General features: G+C 42.0%; 1 pseudogene; it reads right to left on the bottom strand.

Annotated features, from left to right (window-relative positions):
* Positions 1-327: 327 nt before the first annotated feature.
* LOC122119593 lies at positions 328-13042 on the bottom strand (annotated as a pseudogene).
* Positions 13043-14204: the final 1162 nt, after the last annotated feature.

Raw genomic sequence — 14204 nt, 5'->3', positions numbered from 1 at the left:
TAATCAAAAGGACGATTGATAGCATAAAAGGAAGATTACATTGGAGGAAGCAAAGGATATCCAGGAGGAAATACAAATTTAGACAGTCTAGTTGGAATCTTGCTCTAACTCTAACACAACCCGCAAAATGAATGAGTTAAATGGTTCTTAACTGCCCAAATTGTATAGATTTGTCTCAGAACCTCCAAGCATTCTAGACAAAATTTATGTCCATCTTAAGATTTATTTCTTTCAGTCGGTCTCTCCCTAAACCTGTGCAGTGAATTTCTCTCAGGTCTTATCAAGAGGATGTAACACTTGGGGGCAAAGATGCAGCTCAGGAGGCCTCTACTGGAGGCCAAGATGGAGAAGACCTCCACGGCCACCATGACCTTCCCCTTGGTGCTGTGGTAGACAGGCAGGAAGGTGAACCACACACTGCAGAACACCAGCATGCTGAAGGTCAGGAACTTGGCCTCAGTGAAGGTGTCAGGCAGGTTCCTGACCAGAAAAGCCACAGTGAAGCTGGCCAGGGCCAGGGCACCCAGGTATCCCAGGACAGAGTAGAAAGCGGTGAGGGAGCCCATGTTGCACAGGATGATGATGTGGCCATGTTCAGAGTGTGCATCTATGTCCACAAAAGGAGGGGAGATTCCCAGCAAGAGACCACAGAGAGTCACTTGGATGAGGGTGCAGATGGGGATGATGAGGTTAGGAGCCCCGAACAACAGCCACAGTCTCACGCTTCTCCCTGGATCAGTGAGAGTGAAGACCAGAACCACAGTGATGGTCTTGGCCAGGACCGTGGAGACAGCCACGGTGAAGACCACTGCGAATGTGGTGTGCTGCAGGATGCAGGTGGCTGTGTTGGGACGGCCAAGGAAGAGCAAGGAGCAGAGGAAGCAGCAGGTGAGGGAGATGAGCAGGATATAGCTGAGGGCCCGGTTATTGGCCTTGACAATAGGGATGTCTTGGTGCTTGATAAATACCCCAAGGACAGCGGCTGTTAGTGCAGAGCAGCAGAGAGCCATTCAGACCAGAGCCAGGCCCAAGGGGTTTTAATAAGCCAGGAAGCTCTCATTTTTCCTGAGGCAGTGGTTTCTCTGGGTGTTGGCAAATTGATGATCTGCACACCTGACACAATGCTCCATGTCTGGTGAGGAGTGAGAATCACTATTTGTCTGGGTTCCATGTTTCTCTTTTCTCACATCCTCCTCTACTCAAGATGCTCATTTTCCCTGATTCACCAGTTGACCTGTATTACTCTCAATACCAACTAGTATAACTCTCTATATCAAAATATGTTCACGTGAATTCTCTTTCTTTTACACATTTCTTCTTTCCTTCTTCCCTTTCTCTTTTTTCTGTTTATCTCCCTTCCTTCCTTCCCTCCCTTACTCCCTCACATCCCCCCTCGTCTCTCTCTTTCTTTCCTTCTTTCTTTCTTTCTATCTTTCTTTTTTTTCTTTTTCTGTCTGCGTGTCTGTCTGTCTTTCATCCAGTGCTTGAACTCTGCTCCTAGGAATTTTTCCTGTGTATTCATTCTCAAAACTACCACTCTACCACTTGACTCACAGCTCGAATTCCAGCTCTTTTGGTGCTTAATTTTGGAAAAGATTTTTACTGAGTTTCCTGCTCATCATTGCATCGTAGCTCCATCCTCAAATCCCAATTGCCTGAGTCACTTGGATTACAGGTGTAATATATAATTACCTAGCCATCCTGCTACGTTCTTGCCAGGTCCTACCACTCTGGCTCTCTGCTACTCATTCAAGAAATAATGGAAAATATAGAATCAGCCCAAGCACTTCAATTTAAAAAGAAGGTTTAATCCTCAACTCAACCTACTACTTACCCCAAACATAAACTTCCTGAGCATTTGGTCTATGGGAGGAGGAGTTGGGGAGGTTGGAAGGAAGGGATGGTAAGAGAAAAACAAAGGAGGAGGCAACAATACTCAATAAGAAATGTACTCATTTCCTTACCTATGTAAGTGTAACCCCTCTGTACAGGATTTTAACAATAAAAATGTATTAAAAACAGAACAATGCTCCTCCACTGATATGAGAGGATCTCAGAAAGCTCAGCTTGAGGAGGGAGAAGAGACACGAAATGGAGATGGTGAACTACTTCTGAATCAATGATAATTGAGTAATTGCTAGTCAACCTAGTGCCAGTGTCAGATATGGAGTGATCATAACAAAAAAACCCAAAAAAGCCCCAAAGCCCCTTGTATTATTAGGTGTGCTAAATAGAAAATAACATTCAATTAGGAAAGAGTTGCCATGAGAATTCACAAATGAAAGTCTGTGTTACATCCACAATTACATTTAGATTTGCATGTCATTTCAAAGATCAACAACTAATCCTTGATATTTTCTTTTTATATACTTTCTTTTAATACAAAAACATATGACTGAGGAGATGGGAACAGGGTCTTGTAATGGAGGGGCAGTGGGTTGTTTCTTCTAAGGAGAAGTATGGTTAACGGTAGTCATAGAAATTTGGGTGAAGGTGCATGTGTGTTCCTGCTGTTTTAGTGTATATCACTCCACTGGTTTGGATGGACTGAAGGTTAAGAAGGAGAGATGGGGAATTTCTCTATAAGTCAGAGACTCACCTGTCCCATTAGAACTCTCATTCTCTGGGCAAAGAATGCAGTCAAAACAACAGGTAGCATTTCCCTCCAGAGAGGCCTTCCTGAATCCAGGACCACAGTTCTCAGTGCAGACAGACTGAGGAGTCTGGGAACATTCAGATGAAGGGTAGTGACTATTCATCCTTTTACCTGACATCCCAGACACTCCAGTACTTTAAGGGAAAAGATCATCAAAACACAAAATCTTTAAATACATACAACCAATGAATTGATTGAGCCTTCTTACAGTTTCATGTAACATGACCTGAAGAATATATGGGGCCTAGACATCCAGCCCCTCAGTCTATCAGGAAGTCATGGAGCCTTGAAGAAGTGGATGTTAATTCTAGGAAATTAGGAAATGGGAGTTAACCCTGCATCCCATTCTTGTATCAGGTGATGATGTGTTTTCTCTCATGAGAAGAACATCTCTCAGGGAAATTTTAAATCCACACTCTAAAGCACGGCTAAGTTCTTTGAAGGTGCTGCTGTACCCAGGGTTATTCACATCTTACTCTCTTGACTTCCCAGGGTTATTCACATCTTACTCTCTTGACTTCCCAGCTGCCATGAGGTGGGTGAACTTCACTGGCAGATGTTCCTTTCATTACAACCTGTGTCAACACAGATCCAAAAGCAACAATCTACCCAAGCATGGTCTGAAATCTCCAGGCAGAAGCAAAGCAAGCCCTTCTGCCTTCTCATTTGATTCCCTCAGGTATTTGGTCACAATGTTGGAAAGATGATTCACAGGTGGCATTTAGCTTTTATGATATTCAATATGCAAACATAGAACAACATATTGATAATGAAATGTTCCCATATTCCCTCCATGAATCTGTTAGTAAGAAACTTCCAGAAGCAGGAAGGTGAAATGTACACGACTGAACCATAGTTTTATTGAACAACCTTTAAAGAAAGGGTAAGCTTATTGCTTATTTATACATAGATTATGACATTATGCTTAGAAACAACCAACTCTGGGGGAGAAATAGGATGTGGTGGCACTGATAACAAGCATTGTGATTGTAACCTGACTAAGTATATTGCAAGCTCTTTCTACAACTACTTCCTAATAGCAATACTTTTTTTTTTTTTAAAGGAGAGAGTACCAAATGTACTAATGACCCACCTTGGTAATTCCTATGGGCCACTCTATCAGATTTTCAAACAAAATCAGTTCTTTACCATGTGGCCTAGATGGAGAAAACTCGCCAACTTTCATCCTTTGTCCCAGACCTTCTGGAAAATTCCAAAAGCTCTTAATGTCATACTCTGCCTCCAATTTCTTTCCTCATTCAAAACCACTTGGTCTCCAACAGGATTGGTAAATTGGATCTTCTTCAAAAAGGGATGCAGCTAAAAGGGACACATTATAGTATGGTGAAGTGCTTCCCAGTGTTATCACAGAACCCCAGAACAATGGATTACTCTTCATTCCCATCCCCTGATTCAGGCACACCACAGGAATCCAACCAACTGTATCAAATGCAGGCCCACAGCAGACTAAAGTTTTACCAAGCTCTAAAACCTGGGTATCCAGGATGGGATGCAGAAACTCAATTTCAAGGGAATGCAACTTCAGCTACATCTAACAAAATAATGAATTTATCATATGACAGACCTCAAAGACTCTCAATTGCATGCCAATCACTCATTTTATGATTGTGATCAGAGAGTCAGTCTGAAATAAGGTGAATAATACACTAAGTAGGATAGTAAAATATTTATGACAAGTATGAAAGACTACCGTAAGCAAGACAGAGTTCCTTGTGGTGTGTGTGTGTGTGTGTGTGTGTGTGTCTATCCTGTGACTCAAACTCAGGGCTTAGGCACTCAAATTGAGGTGGTTTTATTTTCTTTTCAAAGTATGCATTCTATCCATTGAGCCACAGCTCCTCTTCTGGCTTTTTGATAGTTAACTGTAGTCAGGAGTGAGCCACAGGTGTGAGCCACTTGTGTCCAGACAATATTAGGTTTTCAAGAATTAGTCACCTTGATCTGTTATTTTAAAAAGTTACAAGGACAATTTGGATATATTGAAAAGGGGATGGCTTGTTCCACACATAGTGAGGATGGGGACAGAAGACACAGCACTTCCTTTTCATGGATGCAGCATTCTTCAAGAACATTGTCTTCACAGCTCTACATTCACTCATGTAGAGTATGACAGGCCCAATGTTTCTTGTATTTTGCAAAATGAAGCCAGATGACCTAGTTGCATCTGCTATGAAAGCTTCTGTAGAAAGACTATGCCTAGAGTAGGTCACCCAAAACCAAAGAGATTACCTGTGAAGAGAGAAATGCCCTTGGTTGACCATTGTGCACTGGTGGCTCTTCCATGTGATGAAAAACATCTGGTGGAGGGCGTGGGCCAAGGCATACACAGCAGTATAGATGTTGTAACTCTCTTCTGATATAGTCATGTCAAAAATATGCCTCAGCAACCAATGGAGTGTGGCATTGTATGAACAGTGCCCCAAGTCTCTGCAGTCAGACTTCATCAGTGGGTTATAAACAGACTGAATCCATGACGTGGGAAGGGAATTATTTCCTAAGTTATTTGACAACGTATCTGTCAGAATAAAATTGGTGAAGAGAGAAGTGTTTCTATGATGATGAGAAAAGGTGAGAGATGCATGAAAGGAGTGGATCAGAAAATATCTTTTACCAATGGTGGCGTCGTCATAGGGTGAGTTCATGACCCAGGCTTTCCTTGTAATTAAAATGTGCCCAAATTTAACAATAAAGCTTAGTAGAAATTTATTGTCCCCATAAATGACAATCACATTGGTTGATGAGTCCATTAGCTGGCGATACTTCGACAGATCATCTGAGTAATCTGTAAAGGCATTGTAAGGGATCATGTTCTCAAAGGCAAAACAGACTCTACTGTTGCCCATCTCTTCTCTCAATTCTGAGAGGAACCACACACCATAGTTGTCTTCAGTGATGAACAGTCCCACCCAGGTCCAGCCGAAATAAAGCATGAAAGAGACCATGGCCAGGGCTAGATCTGAGTCTTTGGCTGCCATCTGATAGACAGTCCCAAACTTTCCATGATCACTCAGGAGAGGATCAAAATCCCCATAAGTGAACTACAGGGAAAAAATGAACACAACACCAGGTAGAGGATGGTAATAGGCAAGTCTCAGTCCTGATGTGAGCTAACCAACAACTGGCAAATGTGGGAGCAAAAGTTTGCTTATCCCATTTGCAAAGTCATCTCCCATGTTTCAAGCACGTTGCATCCCTGTATGGATAAGGCTCAGATCTTTGGGTCATCCTTTCCTCTATTAAAACCTCTCCTTTTATTTAGAGCAAAGAAAATGTGTATGTTCTGCCCACTTGTGGAGTCTTTTCTCTGTGAGATTATGCATTTGGAAGGGTTGGTGATAATACCTCTTCAGCCTGTCCAGGACAGAGTCCATGTGGACATAGTTTCACATCTGCCCACCTCTCCCAGCCTTACCTGTGGAAGTTTGTAGAGGTCCAGCAGTGTCCCGATTGGAACAGATGTGCTTGAGGTTCCTGTGAGTCCTGCTAAAGCTTTGCTGTCTCTTCTGCAGGTGTAATTGGGGCTGTTTTTATTTTTCCCAGACAGCCAGGTGAGTGGATCCTCTAACAGATCAGTACCTGAGTAATGTGCACTATAAATCTCAAACCCCAGAGTCATGCTGGGTAGCAGATGGGGATTCTTGTTGATCTCTTCCACAGCCAGCAGCAGGGTGAGAAGCAATTGGTATTTCTTTAAGTTGATCCTGCACAAAGGTCACAAATTTTGGGTAGGTATATGCTTATCACAAATGATTAACTGCAAATCTCATGACTTCTTTTTGAATCAAATGCTTATTGATCTAATAATCCAGAATAAACTAGAAGCACTGTTTGATGCAAGCACCCAAGCATCTGCTAGAATAGATTAGTAAAAAATGAGATTTGTGAAGCTCAGAATATATAGAGAGGTATTCATCCATCTACATATCTTAAGATTAAGGGACCATGCAGAAAAAGCATTTGACAAGATCCAACATTCCTTTATGATGAAGGTTCTGGAAAAATTAGGAATCTGTGGAACATTCTTCAATACAATAAAGGCTGTACATGACAAACCTACAGCCAGCATTATACTTAATGGTAAAAAACTAAAGCCATTTCCCCTTAACTCAGGAACAAGGCTGTCCACTCTCTCCACTTCGCTTCAATCTAGTATTAGAATGCCTAGCTACAGCAATAAGACAAGATGCAAAATAAAGGGGATCTAAATAGGGAAAGAAGAAGAAAAACTCTCCCTCTTTGCATATGACATGGTCTTGTATTTAAAGAATCCCATAGACTCCATTCCCAAATTACTCAATCTGATTCACAACTTTGGCAAAGTAGCAGGGTATAAAATTAACCCTCAAAAATCAATGGCTTTTCTGTATGCCAACAATGAGAAAAGTGTGGCTGAAATTAGGAAAGCAACTCCACTCGTAAATAGCCCCACAAACAATAAAATACCTAGCAATTAACCACAGAAGTGAAGGACCTCTATGATGAAAACATTAAAAACTAGAAAAAGGAAATCAAAACAGAACTTAGAAAATGGCAAAAACTTTCAGGTTACTGGATTTGAAAGATCAACATCATGAAAATGGTAATACTTCCCAAGGCTATCTACAAATTCAATGCGATCCTATCAGAATTTCAACCTCATTCTTCAAGGAAATAGAAGAGGCAATCCAAAAATTCATATGGAACAATAAAAGACCCTGAATAGTAAAAATGATCCTTAACAGAAAGAACACTGCTGGAGGAATATCAATACCAATTTCAAACTCTACTATAAAGCCATAGTAATCAAAACAGCTTGGTACTGGAACAAGAACAGACCTCAGGACTAATGAAATAGAACTGAAAACCCAGAAATGAACCTACAGACCTATAGCCATCTAATCTTCAATAAGGGAGCTAAAAAGTAGAATGGAAGAAAGACAGCCTCTTCAGTAAATGATGCTGGCAAAATTGGTTAACTACTTGTAGAAAACTAAAGCTAGATCCCTATATATCACCCTGCACCAGAATCTACTCCAAATGAATCAAAGACCTCGGAGTCAAAGCAGACACTCTGAAAACATTACAGGATGGAATATGAGAAACCCTAGGTCTCCTTGGCACAGGCCAAAATTTTTTAGTAGAGGCCCAGAAACACAAAAAATCAAAGAAAGTTTGGACAAATGGGATTGCATGAAATTGCAGAGCTTCTGCATGGCAAAGGACACAGCTAGAAAGATCAATAGAAAGCTCAAGGATTGGGAGAAGATCATCACTAGCCACACAACAGACAAGGGTCTCATATCTAAAATATACCTTGAACTCAAAAAATTAAATCCCCCAACAACAAATCTTTAAAGAAACAACTGCCAAAGAAACAAGTGGGCTAAAGACTCAAAGAGAAACTTCTCTGAAGAGGAAAGAAGGATGGTCAATAGAAACATGAAGACATGCACAACCTCTCTCGCCATAAAAGAAATGTAAATCAAAACAACAATGAGATACCACCTCACTCCAGATAGAATGGCTATAATCAAGAACTCTAATAACAACAGATGCTGGAAGGGATGTGGACAGAAGGGAACCTTACTGCATTGTTGGAGGGAGTGTAAACTTGTTCAACCACTTTGGAAAGCAGTATGGAGGTTCCTCAAATGACTCCACATAGAGCTCCCCTATGACCCAGCAATTCCACTTTGGGGCATTTACCCAAATGCTTACAAACAAGACCATAATAAAGCTACCAGCACGACTATGTTTATTGCAGCATTATTTATTACAGCTAAGATATGGAACCAAGACAGATCCCCCTTAGTAGATGAATGCATCAAGAAATTGTGGTATATATACATAATGAGATTCTATGCCTCCATCAGAAAGAATGACATTGCTCCAATTTTTAGGAAGTGGAAACGCTTAGAAAAAATTATATTAAGTGAAGTAAGCCAAGCCCAAAGAAACATAGGTCCCAGGGTTTCCCTTATTTGCAATATCTAGTATATGTCTGAGTCAAGCAGAAAAGGTCAGATAAGTTGATGTGAGGGAAATGAACCCTAAGATATGGATTCATGTGTTTATTTCTTTCATGTGATTGTTCCTAACACATTTATAAGATTATTTCTTTGTTGCTTTGTATGTCCCTCCCCCACAGTACAACTCCTTCTTTCACTTTATTTCATAATTTGTGGAGGGGAAGGGGAAAAACAAATCGTTTAAGTAGGGATACAGGTGGACCCATTGCAACAATGAGATGTACAAGTCCTTATGTCGAAAATGGACTTTACAACTTCCGTGCGGGGGTGGAGGAGAATTGGGGGCTGGGGGGAGCATAAGAAGGAATGGGAAGTGGAAACAAAGGAGGAGGCTACAATGCTTGATAAGAAATGTACTCATTATCTTGCCCATGTAGTTGTAACCCCTCTGTACAGTATTATCACAATAAATAAAGAAAAGTAAAAAGAAAAGGCCAGAAATAACATTAAAAAAAAAGATTACAGGACCAAAGTCATTGAGCACAAAAAGAAGCTGGATAAATTATGGGAAAAAAATGAGTCCTAGAGAAGGCAACTTAGAAACATATGATTTAGAAACACAGGGCTACTATCTTTACTTCAAAGAGAGACGACAGGTTGCATTGCTTCCTGAGAGATGCATTTCTCATCATATGAAATAGCAGTTGTCTTCTTGTATGTACGCCTTCCTCCAAGATGCTCCCCCAAACTTTAGCAACATCCTACCCCAAATATAGACAACAGCACACCTTCCCTCAAGGATAATCATCTGGAAAGAATGCCCAAAACATACAGAAACTCAGAAAGTGTAACACCAGCAGTGATTAGAACAAAAGTGAGATACCTACGTTTGCATAACTTTGAAGTCAGAACTCCTTCCTTTACCATATGAATACCCCTGGCAGCCCAAGAGCTGTGTATCTCTCCTCAGTTAGAGTGTTTCTTTGCCTTTCTGCTTCCTATTTTTCTACCTGCTTGCTTGTTTGCTTCCTTACTCAGTAAAGCTCTGCCACATTTTCTTACTGTTGTGATTGTCTAGAATTTTTTTTCTGTGATCAAAGTCCAGGATCCCAAGTGAAGAGTCCCTACTTTTAGAGGGAAACTTCATTAACCTTCATCTGATTTGGTGACCCTGCTGGTTGGTATTCCAGGTGTAATAGAGTTCTGGTGTCCACAGCTCTGACTAAGGCACACAGATGTTGCCACTGCTAGGCAGAATCCACTCACAAGGCCATTCCCTGTGGAGGAGGCATATGTTCCCCCTGTGCACCCAAGAGGAGGCATACTTGGACCCATGACTCATTAAAGTTCTCTAGAAGTTTTTAGAACCACAGAGTATTTGTCACCAAAATTGCCTTTGGTTTTCTCTGGTACTGAAGTGGTTTATCACCTCTCAGCTGATTTCCCTCAAGGCCTGCGCTCCCTCTAGTGGTGCCATTGTGGAAGTCACTACAGACTCAGGAACACTGAAGCCTGCCTGGAATTTCTGGAAAGACAGGCACAAAGCCAGACCACTGGTGTAATTCAGAGACATTTCAAAGGCCAGATAGTATCACATGCCAATATGAATCAAGAATGTTCCAGAACAATGAGTTCTCCTAGCATTCATTGTAATCATTTTGGGGAAATTCTCATAGAATCTCAACTCTCATGGATGTTTGCTGATGTCCTTGTGTACAATTTAACTCTCGGGCTTGACAGCTAGAAGGTCAGTAATACTAAATATGAATTAGGAACTGGTGGCTAAGGCCTGTAATTATAACTACTAAGGAGGCTGATATAGGAGAACTATGTTTTGTAGTCACTTTGGCCAGGAATGTCTGTGACAGTCTTATGTGCAAGCAACTCAAGAGAAGCTGGTGCAGAGCTGTGGGTCAAGTGGTAGAGTGCCAGCCATGACAGAAAAAATGCTAAGGGACAGCCATCAGGACTTGAGATGACGCCTGAGTATCAGAGTATGTGTGAACATGTACACACACACACACACACACACGCATGCACACACACACACACACACACACACACAAACCCACAGCCCAATTAGAGAATGGACAGAGAAGAGGATAGCTCTGACATCTCCCACCTCCCATGGGGTACGTTTCTAATGCTGGCTTTACACATGAGCCCCGTCTTTCTCACTCACTTCCTCACCAGGTTCAGTTGGCTTCACTATCCCTCACATATCTCTTATTTAATAAAGTATTCCTCTCCTAAACCAACCTCAAACAGGATGTTTCCACACAACTTGTCTGAGAAGATTCATCCATGACTTCTCTAGTTTACAGAGAATTCTGTAGATCTGAAAGTAGTGAGGTATCCTGGGTCAAATGCATGAATTAATGTGTGTGTAAAACATGAAAAAGTCAGGCACCTTTGCTCACGCCTGTCATTCTAGTTACTCAGGAGGGTGATATCTGAGGATCAGGGTTCAGAGCCAGCCATTAGAGTTCATGAGACTCTTAGCTCTAATAAACCACCAAAACATTGGAAGTGGCACTGTGGCGCAAGCAGTAGAGCACTTGCCTTAAGCTGGATAGCAGAGGGGCAGCATTGAAGGCCAGAGTTGAAGCCCCCCATTACTGCCAATATATATGAAAAAAACATTCAAATATAGTTTAGGAAGTTATGAGCAAGGAAAAATAAAGAAGCCTGGAAAGATGTTGGAGGACAAGGAATGGAAGCAGAGCTTCTGGGAATGACATGGGACACAGGTCAAGACATGAACATCAGGGTAGACGTTTACTTACATTAGTTAAGGGGAAAAAATCAAACATGTCTTGAATCTCTTATTACTGATATGTCCAGCAGCTCCCCACTCCCAGAGCTTTGCTGACATGAAATAATCCCAGAAGCAGAAATTGCATGTCTACCCTAACAAAGGTTACTATGAAGGAGGTCCAAACACTGGTCCTGTTTTGAAAAGTGTAAAGTAGAGAATTGATTGAAGATTCCCTGGCCTTTGCACTATGGATGGGGACATTGCTCTTTAGTGTCCATATGGACTCTTGGTCACCCCATTGACCCTGAGTAACAGTGATGAGTGGAGGAGACACAGTGATGTGGTGGGGTGGTCGGACATCTCTGGAAAGGGGAGTGGAGAGGAAGACAGACAGAAAACTCTGTACCCTTGGATGAAAAAACGATATTCATTCAGGAAAATCTGAAATGAAGTAGAGCTGTTGTAGTGAGGGCAATGTAGAAGATGCAGAGGACATCAGTGATTGTGTCCAAACTTCCCCCACCTCTGACTGTAACCCAAAGAGAAAATTCACAATTTAAGGAAGCCAAGAAATCACTTACTGAATGTTCTGTTGCTGCAGGGTAGGGTCATTCAAGCTTTGAATGAACAATGCCCAAGAATAGAGGGGGTAAAATCCAGCAATGACCACATGTCCCCTGCTGCATACCACAGATTTCTCTGTGCAAATCCGTCTGCTGTCTTCAGAGGAACTGACCAGGTGTGGATGCTGGAGAAGCAGTGTCAGAGCCATAGGAAACATTGTTGCTGCTTTAACCTGGAGCTGTGATTCTGGATGCAGACTGTGATTTCTGTGTCAGGCAGGTGTATAATGGATCTTCAGTTTTTTGTGGCTTCTTGTTACCTGGATGGCCTCCTCTGTCCTAGAGGAATACAGAGCCCATTCTGCCCTCTGTCTCTGCATCTGGGGTCCGACTTCAAGGTCAAAACAGAAGTAAGAAAACATGTGTACAATGTTCCTCTCCACTCCCTCAGGACCTTGATTTCATCCAAGACTGTAGATAATGAAACTCCAGGAATAGATTCCTTTCTTGTTGAATTGTTCACAAATTTGTTTGAAAGCAAAAAGTTGAACAGAAAAAGCACAACCAATCAAGGGTCACTAGGAATGAGGGGAATGGATAACACCAGAAAATGCCAAGTGAAGTTCAAATGGTCATAGAGCGCCTGGCCAGAAAAGGCCCAATCAGAGTTATTGGAGCACTGTCAAACTTAAGGATGGACAGCCTCACAATCCAGGGCCAAGTGATCCACAGTTTGCTGAAATGAACCATTCAGGTTTCGATACCAACTGCACAGGCATAAGTATCCAGAAGTGGTCAATGCATTTATTTACTGCTGCTGGTGTTACAAACAGTCTCCCTGAATTCAACTATTACAGATCAATACTTCAAGGTCAATGCACATATCCAATTGGATATTTGCACTCTGAACTTTGAACTTCTTCAGTGCTTGCATGTCATTGACCATCAGACTGCACCTATCAATATATTGTGGTGGTCCACTGTTGGACAGAGATGTTCTATGATCTGTTACTTTCTGGGAACATAGCAGTCTTGCCCATTGAGAATCCTGGTAGCTGTGGGTGTATGGATGGGTCTTGCTCTGCTGTGTCCCCATCATGTCCAGAGTGCTCTGGTAATTCTTGTTACCACTTGTACAACTATGTGATGCCAGCTCTGTCCATGTCTCCCTACCTGTCTTCTCTATTAGTTCCTCATAATAGAATTGAAACCAAGGTCACAGCATAGGGTCCTGCTCTGCACAGAGTTCACCATGGTGGCCGGTTATGTGATTTGGCTGCATATATTTATGGGGAAGGGCTTGGCAAATGTAAGTTGGAAATGTAAGGATGCAAATGCTATTTGGTGTTGGTAGCCAGCAAGACCTTGCAAGAGCACCATTGCTGGGGCCTAGCCTGACTTGGGTTCTGAGGTAGAAATCTTTGTTGCTTCTATACCCAGGATTACCAGTATGAGCCACCTGTGGCTGGCTCAGAAGAGAAACATTTATCCTGTTCTCTTCATCTATTACTCTATTTCTGTTAAATCTGTCCAAGAGAACAGCCCCTCCCCACATCCCCTTCACCTGCCTGAAACCAGTAATCACCTGTCAGTCACCTGACTGTGATTCAGTAGAGGACCCCACACTCTGTGTTCACTTGTTCATCCACAGAAGTCACTTCCTGTACCACCCTGGTCAAGCCTCCATAGGACAGTGAGAATTTCCCCAGACTCTGTAGTCATTTCCACATCCGCTGTGGTCCTGGCTCAGCACAAGTCCCCTTCTCTCTCTTTCTCTTTTTCTCTTTTTCCTTTTCCTCTGTCTTTTCCATGCTCTTCCATCTCCTGCATGTAGGCAGTTTGCTTTTTCTGCCTGAACCATGTATCAGGTTTTCTTGGTGGCGAAGCTAACAATTTCTACTTCATTGTCACTAATATCTACTCTAGTACTGTAAGCCTTCTTCTCCCTACATTTCAAAAATGAGAGAAAACTTGGGGATCTATGTTGGGTGTTATCCATCTCTCTCTACCTGTCAGTCTCTCTGTCTGTCTGTTTGTCTGTCTGTCTGTTTGTCTGTCTGTCTGTCGGTCTGTCTGTCTGTATTGTCAATATGTTGTACAGAGGTGTTACCATTATGTAAGTCAGGAAATGAGTATGTTTATGTTTTTATAATGTTACTCAGTTTTCCCCTCTCTTCCCCATCCACAAGTTGTAAGCTTCATTTTTCACATGGTGTCCAGTATATACCACTGCTGCATTTGTCAGGGTGATTAACTGA

The sequence above is a fragment of the Dipodomys spectabilis genome, unplaced genomic scaffold (genome assembly GCF_019054845.1).
Source record: "Dipodomys spectabilis isolate Male_0828 unplaced genomic scaffold, ASM1905484v1 ptg000173l, whole genome shotgun sequence".
Classification (NCBI taxonomy): Eukaryota; Metazoa; Chordata; class Mammalia; order Rodentia; family Heteromyidae; genus Dipodomys; species Dipodomys spectabilis.
The sequence above is the reverse complement of the archived record's forward strand: the minus strand, read 5'-3'. Positions and strand labels throughout refer to the sequence as shown.